Source organism: Bos indicus, chromosome 14, assembly GCF_029378745.1.
Source record: "Bos indicus isolate NIAB-ARS_2022 breed Sahiwal x Tharparkar chromosome 14, NIAB-ARS_B.indTharparkar_mat_pri_1.0, whole genome shotgun sequence".
Classification (NCBI taxonomy): Eukaryota; Metazoa; Chordata; class Mammalia; order Artiodactyla; family Bovidae; genus Bos; species Bos indicus.
This window is the reverse complement of record NC_091773.1, coordinates 62,127,086-62,136,134: the sequence shown is the minus strand read 5'-3', so window position 1 is coordinate 62,136,134 and position 9,049 is coordinate 62,127,086.

Sequence of the window (9,049 nt, the reverse complement as noted above, 5' to 3'; positions counted from 1 at the left end):
TGTGAGAGTTGGACTGTGAAGAAGGCTGAGCGATGAAGAATTGATGCTTTTGAACTGTGGTGTTAAAGAAGACTCTTGAGAGTCCCTTGGACTGCAAGGAGATCCAACCAGTCCATTCTGAGGGAGATCAGCCCTGGGATTTCTTCGGAAGGAACGATGCTGAAGCTGAAACTCCAGTACTTTGGCCACCTCATGGGAAGAGTTGACTCATTGGAAAAGACTCTGATGCTGGGAGGGATTGGGGGCAGGAGGAGAAGGGGACGACAGAGGATGAGATGGCTGGATGGCATCACTGACTCAATGAACGTGAGTCTGGGTGAACTCCCAGAGTTGGTGATGGACAGGGAGGCCTGGCATGCTGCGATTCACGGGGTCGCAAAGCGTCTGATACGACTGAGCTACTGAACTGAATGTGGTGAAAAAGAGTATGCCGTTCATGTTTTAGTTCACTTTCTGGCACAGAAAGGAGACACTAGGCGAAAAACTAAGGACATTTGAAGGTCTTCAATTAATAATAATGTATCCGTAATGGTCCATGGACCATGACAAATGCAGCAAAGTAATGTAAGGTGTTACTAATGGGGAGAGTGGGCGCAGCTCTGTGGGAACCTCTGCAGGTCCTCACAATTCTTCTGTAAATCTAAAGCTGTTCTTTTAAATAAAGTTCATTTTGGGAATTCCCTGGTGGTCCAGAGGTGAGGACCCCACACTTTCACTGCCCAGCGCCTAGATTCAGTCCCTGGTCAGGGAACTAGGATCCCACGAGCCACAGAGTGCAGTCAAAGAGAAAGTTTATTTTAAAATAATAAAGAAGGCAATTTGTAGAAGAGGAAATGTAAGTGGTCAGTGGACATGAAAAAAAACAAAAACACCCTGACCCCTGTGGTCATTGTAGAGAAGCAAACTAAAACATTAACGGCATACTCTTTTTCACACATCAAATTAGCTTAAACCATAAACAGCTACACTATTTTACTCTGTCTTGCGGTTAAGAGGGCACATTCATTTCTTGCTGGTAAAAGTGTAAGTTGCTAAAACTTTTGGACAACAATCTGACATTCTCTACTATAAAGGCATGTATTTTTGGAGGCCGTGTTCTACTGCAGGTGACATTTAGAAACGAGAGCTCTGGAGCACACAAACCAGAGGACACATTTTGAAGCTTGGCTTGCAGAGATGAAAGTCGGAAAACCACCTGAGTATCTCTCAATGAGGGAAGAGCTGAATGGACTACAGTCTGCTCATCCTGTGGAACATTTAATCAGCATGGTGGGTGAGATCCCCAGGGACTGGTCAGGAGGGGCTATGGCCTCTCCCCTCTCTATCAAGAAGGACTGAAGTTAATCATTGGAGATAATCTAGACCCTTAGCAGTATGGCAGGAATCTACATAACAAACTTTGCTAAAACCATTGATTCCTTCATGTATTTGCAGTCCCACAACTTGCCACCCCCAGAAGCCCCAAATGCTTTTCTTATGTCTTGACGCTTCTCTAAAAATGTATCGTTCTTTTGTTAAGATGCTGCATAAGCTCAAATTCTTACCACCCCTTTGAGTTCCTTATAGCTGAGTGCTCCCATGCATATGCATGTCAATAAACTTGATTTCTCTTGTTAATTTGTCTTTGTAAGTCGAATTTCCAGAGCTGCAGCCAGAGAACCTACCATGGGGAGAGGAGAGACTCCCCTCATACTTGTACATGGGTGGAAGGGGGCTGGACTTGGAGGCTCTAAAAAGTACAGGGTGAAGCCTGTCTGGTGAACCCTTGAAGAGAGATGCTGCTGGGAGTCAGGGGCTGGGGGTGGCTGGAAGCCCGAGCTCCTCAAACCTGACCGCACATCACATCACCTGGGCTCTCGTTAACATGTAGGTTCTGACTCAACGTGGCCGTCCCAGGTGGCATGCTGGTAAAGCATCTGCTCGCCACTGCAGGAGCTGCAAGAGATGCGGGTTCGATCCAGGGGTGGGGGAGATCCCCTGGAGTAGGAAATGGCAACCCACTCCAGTGTCCTTGCCAGGGAAATCCCATGGATAGAGAAGCCTGGCGGCTACAGTCCATGCGGTCACAAAGAGTTGGACACAACTGAGTACGCACACACACACACTCTCACGTTCTGATTCAACAGGTATAGGTGAGCTGAAGCTCTCCGTTTCTGACAGGTGAGACCTGCTGGGCCATGGCCCACCTGGACTTGCAAGATGGTAGGCAGAAAGCTGGGGAGGCACTACCAAGTGGGTAAAACGCCCCCAGAGATGGCAGTCCATTAAGTCCTCACCAAGCGCCTCTCTTGAGGAAAAATCTGGTGGAACACTCGCCCAGGTCACGGTCACAGTCATGATCACCTGAGGCCTGCAGCACTCACGGACGACCTTTTCGGCTAATTACCTCCCTCCCTCCACCCTCACGGCCCCCCAAAGCAGCAGCTGGGGGGTGACAAGACAGGCACGAAGGGACAGAGAAGAGTAACGAGCACAGTTCTTTTTTCACCCAGTGTGTGAAAAGCAGGCCCAAGCTGAGTGGGGAAGAGCTTTTCAACTGGACCCGAAGTCAGTTTCCACATCAGCCCAGCCTGGATTTTTTTTTTTCCCCACCCAAGATAAGCTGAAAAGCTGTGGGATCTGCCTGAGACCTCACTCAGGGCCTGGAAGGAACTGCCTACAGTGTGGGTGAAAAAGGCAATTGGGAGAAAAAAAAAGTAAGTGGCTTCCTGCCTGCACCCTGTGGAGCCCAGCTGGTTCCCAGGCACCAGAGTCTGTCCCCTCTCCTGCTCGCAGGCCCACAACCCCTAGCCTGCCTCGGGCTGGTCCTTCCTCTCTTGCTGTAGCAGTGCACTGACCAGAGGCTCTGATTTAACAGAACCACAACAGCTCATTCCTCCACCCTTTGCCTCTCAGCAACAGAACATCCACAGTTTCTCCACTTCCTTCCCTCTCATTTGCTTTTTTTTTTTTTAAGTAGCATATTTAAATAAAACGTGTGTTAAAATAAAAAAGTTTCCCTACTTCTTGGACAAGAACTAGCTTCTCTGAGGGTTCCTTTTTCTACTGTAACAAGGATACGACCTTGCTGGGTTTTGAAAGCACTAAAGAAACTAATTCTGCTAAGCACCTTAGACACCAAGCAGGTCCTCAGTAAACGCTGGTTCTGGCTGAAGGTGAGAAAGCCCTGTAGCTCCAGGTACAGTGGGGCTAGCATCAGCTGGGATATGACCAGGCAAGTCCCTGGACTTCCTCTGCCTTCTTCCCTGCCCACACTGGGCCATCATCTCATATCCTTCATTCTCTGAGGACTAGGCTGGAGCTGAGAATTGCAAAATGAAATCAGCATCAGAAAGGGCCAGAAGACCGCAGACCACGCATTCTACCCCCGCACCCGGCCTTCCACCCCACCCCCCACCCCCCCTCCCCACCCCTCCCCCACCCTCCAGCAGTGCACTAACCAAAGCAGACCATCCTGCAGGGCCCTAGGGTTCTGGTGATTTCTGATCTCTCTCCATATTGGCCACGCCCTCCTCTTAATCCACATGCTCCGAGGGCCTAGGAGGTACCAGCTGGGCAGCCAAGTGCCATGGGTTTCAGGGATTCTGACCCAACACACTCTCTTCCTACAAAGAGTTCATCAGAGTGGAGACCAAAGCAATCAGGTTTCAAACCTGGATGTCACCGGGGAATAGCTGGGTGGCCGTGGCCAACACACGTCCAGGGGACCCATTTCTCCATCTACAAAAGAGGGAGAATAATATGTTTCTTCAGGGCCCTTTGGAAAATTACACAGTGCAATCCAGCTCTTAGGATTGTTAACAACAATTCAGCTAAGCAAATTCAAAGATCTGACCAGCTTTATTCAGTGATGGCGGTAAAGGGCACTCCGCGGGGCAGCACAAAATGGGAGGTTTTAATAGGAAGAAGGAGGGTGCAGCAAGGAAGGCACTGGCGAGAGAAAAGAAAGGACTGTTTCAGGTCTGGCACCTTGTTTTGGAAGAAGGACAGGGTCTCCTCTTCTTCCCTTGGAGTGGGGCTTGGTGCTGATGGTGGAGAAGTCCCGTGGGGCCCTCAGTGGTGAGGGCCAGAAGGTTCCAGACTGCCCAGTTTTAACTGATTCTCTTTGCTGTACACCTGAAACTAATACAACCCTGTAAATTAACCATACTCCCCATAAAAATTATAAAAAAAAGACTACGTACCTGGGAAAGGTTGAAGCTGCAGCTGGGTCTAGGTTTGGTATCATGCGCACAAGCGATACAGTTTGGGGCCTGTGGTTTTTCTCTTTAACAGGATTTACACAATAAGATTTTTTTATTTTGTTTTGATTGTCAAGAAGACATGGAACCACATCGTAAAGGGTAGAATTTACTTCTCTCCCTGGAGGCTCAGTGGTAAAGAATCTGCCTGCAGTTCAGGAGACACAGGTTCAGTCCCTGGGTCGGAAGATCCCCTGGAGGAGGAAATGGCAAACCACTCCAGTATTCTTGCCTGGAGAATCCCATGGACAGAGGCGCCTGGCAGGCCACAGTCCATAGGGTGCAAGAGAGTCAGATGTGACTTAGTGGGTAAACAACAACAAAGATCTGCAAAGAAACAGGAGATGAAGAAGTAATAAATAGGGATACATGCTGCTGCTGCTGCTAAGTCGCTTCAGTCGTGTCCGACTCTGTGCGACCCCATAGACGGCAGCCCACCAGGCTCCCCCGTCCCTGGGATTCTCCAGGCAAGAACACTGGAGTGGGTTGCCATTTCCTTCTCCAATGCAGGAAAGTGAAAAGTGAAAGTGAAGTTGCTCAGTCGTGTCTGATTCCTAGTGACCCCATGGACTGTAGCCCACCAGGCTCCTCCACCCATGGGATTTTCCAGGCAAAAGTACTGGCGTGGGGTGCCATTGCCTTCTCCAAAATAGAGATACACAGTATAGCCCAAAAGATAGACAGTAAAGTAGATGGATGAATTTTTCAATTCTATTGATTAAAAAAACAAAACCCAACTTTGCCAGGTGAAAGGTTAAAGGTCATGTCAACATCTGGGCTTTGGTGTTGCCACTAGGAGGCATCAGTTTGCAGAAATAAAACACAGGACTGCAAAGTGATTCTGCTCTCCCTGCAGCAGTTCCAAGAGACAGCACAGAGCTAATTGTCAAGAACTAGGCTGAGGCAGGTGTTGAATTTTCATTTCTAAATTTAGTTTTTAAACCAAGTGACAAATACAATGAAAGAGACTGCTGAATGCCAAGGGAGAGAAAGAAACCTGCATGTTGGTCTTGTGTAAAATACCTTCTAAGAACACACGGTATTAGATCGCAATGTTATTAAGTTTCCAGGGTTTTGGAGAACCCTTTATTAGAAGAATTTATTACTGTAGATCCCACAATAATAATTGGACATGGAACATCTTGCTTTGGGAGATTTCTTATTTGGTTCCTGAGGAATTTCTTTTGATTCATGTCTACCTGGAAATTTCTGTAAAACATGAAAATAGGGTTTGCATTCTTTTTTTTTTTCCCTTAAATGTTTGCTCTTTTATTTTCACTTCCGCAGGGCTGGGGAGCCATGAACTCCCTGGAGCTGTCCTTCTCAATCACCGAGTGCAGAATTAAAAAGAGGGGTTTTGCTACCCTCTAGTGGCCAGCTCTGGTCCCGGTAGCTGGCAAAAGCCATGGAGTAGAGAGAGGGGCGAGAAGGCAATGGCACCCCACTCCAGTACTCTTGCCTGGAAAATCCCATGGATGGAGGAGCCTGGAAGGCTGCAGTCCATGCGGTCGCTGAGGGTCTGACATGACTGAGCGACTTCACTTTGACTTTTCACTTTCATACATTGGAGAAGGAAATGGCAACCCACTCCTGTGTTCTTGCCTGGAGAATCCCAGGGACGGGGGAGCCTGGTGGGGGGCCGTCTGTGGGGTCGCACAGAGTTGGACACGACTGAAGTGACGCAGCAGCAGCAGCAGAGAGAGGGGAGAGGGAGAAATAAGATCCCCAGCTCTGAAGGAGAGGGAGAAAGGAAAATCCCTCCCACCGGACTGCCAGCCCCTCTGGTGCCCTCCCCATTCCCAGGAAGAAAAACCAGAGGGCCCTGAGCCCTGGGGAGGTTGGGAGGGAAGGCTGGCACACACCAGGGGAGGCAGTGTGGAAACTCCCTTGCCTCAAGGTTCTGTGCTGCAGGTGGAACACGAACACAGGGGCCCTGAGACCTCAGGGCACCCCTCACCCATCTGCACCCCTCTGGGCATGCCATAAGAAGGGAAAATCCTCTGTGGTCCCATGTCCCACATTCACAGGGTCACCCAGCTGGGCTGCTGGCAGGCCCTCCATTCATGAGTCTCTGTTTCCCTCCTCCTAGTGGGAGGAGGGAAGATTGGGGCGATCCCAAGCAGAGACAATGTTTTCCTGTTGGGTGAGCTTCCCCGGGGGACCCCAGAGCCTGCCGCCCTGCCCCCTTCTCTAGGCCGTGGCTACAGCTCTCTGTGATTGTGGGTGTGCTGGAAAACAGACCAGGGCAATGCTGCTGCCGAACTCTAACTTCTCCAGCTCTTTGAAGTTGTCATTAAGTTTAAACAGCCCTATGTGGACACTGGCTATGGTACTGGACCATATAGTTTTAGAGAGACAATAGGAACACTTTGTAACCCCAGGGCTGTGCAGGAAAAGGGTGGTTTCAGGACTGGATGCAAGTTGAATTGAGCAAGTTTTGAAGTGAAAGGAGGGATAAGACGGGGCGCATTCAAAAGCACGCATCCATTCATCCAACAAACCTCTGCCACCACCTTATTAACAGTAAATGTGATTTACTGGGTCATACATTTGGCTTCCCTCCTAGACAGACAGTTGAGACTCTGCTCTGTTCATCCTACTCATCTTTGTATTCCCAGCACTACACACAGTACCTGATATGCAGTAGCATCTCAAAAACTGTCTGCATGCTGTTTACAACAGCCAAGACATGGAAGCACCCTAAATGTCCATCAACAGAGGAATGGATAAAGAAGATGTGGTACATCTACACCATGGAATATCACTCAGCCATTAAAAAGAATATGAAATAATGCCATTTGCAGCAATTTGGATGAATCTAGAGATTGTCATACTGAGTGAAGTAAGTCAGACAGAAGGAGAAATATCATATGACATCCCTTGTATGTGAATCTAAAAAGAAATGATACAAATGAACTTACAAAACAGAAAGAAACTCGCAGACTTAGAGAACAAACTTATGGCTGCTGAAGGGAATGTTGTGGGGAAGTGACAGTTAGGGGGTTTGGTATGGACATGTACACACTGCTATATTTTAAATGGATAACCCACAAGGACCTGCTGTATACCACAGGGAACTTGGCTTAATGTTGCATGGTAGCCTGGATGGGAGAGGACCCTGGAGGAGAAGGGATATTTGTGTGTGTATGGCTGAGTCTCTTTGTTGTCCACCTGAAACTATCACCATGCTGTTAATCAGCTATACCCCAATACAAAATAAGAAGTTTTACCATCTGAGCCAACAGAGAAGTCCCCAAAGTAAAAAGTTAACCAAAAATTGTTTGCATGAGGAATGGAACTGTGCTAGGTCTTCAGTGAGATATCCACGTCCATCAGACGCGGATCCTGCCGCCAACAACACATGACCCAATGATAAATACTTAAATACCAGATGAGAAGACTCGTGTGAAAGCAGTGGCATTATGCTTAACACAAAGTAGGCCCACGATTGGGTTCCCTGGTGGTGCTAGCGGTAAATTGGCATCATCCTGCCAACGTAGGAGACGCAAGAGACACAGATTTGATCCCTAGGTTGGGAAGGTCCCCTAGAGAACGGCACAGCAGCCCACTCCAGTATTCATGCCTGGGAAATCCTATGGACAGAGGGGCTTGGTGGGCTACAGTCCAAAGGGCACAGGCCCATGATAAATACTTAAGTTTCTTTCCTCCTTTCCTTTCTTTTATTCTTTCTAGACCCTACCCTCCAAAGATTTCCTTGAAAGAGATGAAGTGCTCAAGCATTTGGAGGAGGCAAGATTAATTTGCCTGGGAGAACAAAGGAAGGCTTCCTGGAGGAGGTAACATTTGATCTGGCTCAAGCAGCATGAACCAGATGTAGAGGTTTGGGGAAAAGGGATGTGTGGAGGAATGTGGAAAAATTCAGTTTAGCTTATGGAAAGGTATGTGATGGGGAGAAGCAGAAAATGGTGTAGGAGAGTTTCTTGTATTCTACGATAGGGAAGGCTCTAATGCTTGTGGTTAAAGACCTGGATTTCAGGACTTCCCTGGCAGTTTAGTGGTTAGGGTTCTGCACTTCCACCGCAGAGGGCACGGGTTCCATCTCTAGTTGAGGAACTAAGATCCTGCAAGCCGAGCAGCACAGCCCAAAAAAAGCAAAGCAAAACAAAACAAAAACCCCAAAGACTTGGATTTTATTGCCAAAGAGACCAGACACTCTTGGCCTGGCCCAGACTCTGTCCATTATCTAACTACTGACTGTGTGATGACTGTGGGCAAGCTACCTAGCTCTTCCAAACCTCACTTTCTGCAATTGTAGAATGGGGGTGATGCCGCTGCTGCTGCTATTTGGTCACTAAGTTGTGTCTGACTTTTCGTGACCTCATGAACTGTAGCCCACCAGGCTCCTCTGTCCATGGGATTTCTCAGGCAAGAGTCCTGGAGTGGGTTGCCATTTCCTCCTCCAGGGGATCTTTCCAACCCAGGAATGGAACCCGAGTCTCCTGTTTGGCAGGCAGATTCTTTACCACTGAGCTACCTGGAAAGTCCATGGAAATGATACAACTTACTCTTTAAAAAACAAAGAGAAGAACACACTGTAAATGCATACAGTTCTTTTTTTTTTTTTTTCCTACTTTGGGAAATGTTACATGTTAGCATATATAGGGTTGACCCTGTATTCACTTATATGCCATTATTGTAATTTAACTAACCATCCTTTTATTTGTGCCCCTTAAATTCATAAAGGGGCACTACTATATCAAAGGGTACATGAAATTTAAATTCTGACAGAATTACCAGATTACTCTCCATAAAGGGTAACTTGGTTTCACTCCCATCAGCAACATATA